Genomic DNA, 373 nt, shown 5'->3' on the forward strand with positions numbered 1-373 from the left:
ACAAAGCAGCATCTGCCCCCCCATGGCTAGTGAGCTCAGGTAACTTGCCACCAGCAGCTTTCCCAGCACCGCCAGGAACCGCAGCAGCTGAACAGGAGGCGAGGGACATGCTGCAAGGACCTCGGCCCATCTGCGTCCACACCAGCTTCAACCGTTCAGCTGGGGGAAAGAAACCTGGTGCCTTGGCCAAGCTGACAGGCAGCAAGGGGTGTGCTAGCACTGGCGAGGAGAGCCATACCTGCAGCACCACCAGGGACCCAGACCCGCAGAGACCCCCAGGGGCAGGGGACAGGGGCAGACCCTCCTCCCCAGTGCACCAAGGCCCTGCAGAGCCCGCAGCAGCTTGAAACACACCAGCTCTTCCCAGCTACCA

Source organism: Nestor notabilis, unplaced genomic scaffold, assembly GCF_000696875.1.
Source record: "Nestor notabilis isolate BGI_N333 unplaced genomic scaffold, ASM69687v1 scaffold12132, whole genome shotgun sequence".
In the NCBI taxonomy this organism is placed as follows: domain Eukaryota; kingdom Metazoa; phylum Chordata; class Aves; order Psittaciformes; family Psittacidae; genus Nestor; species Nestor notabilis.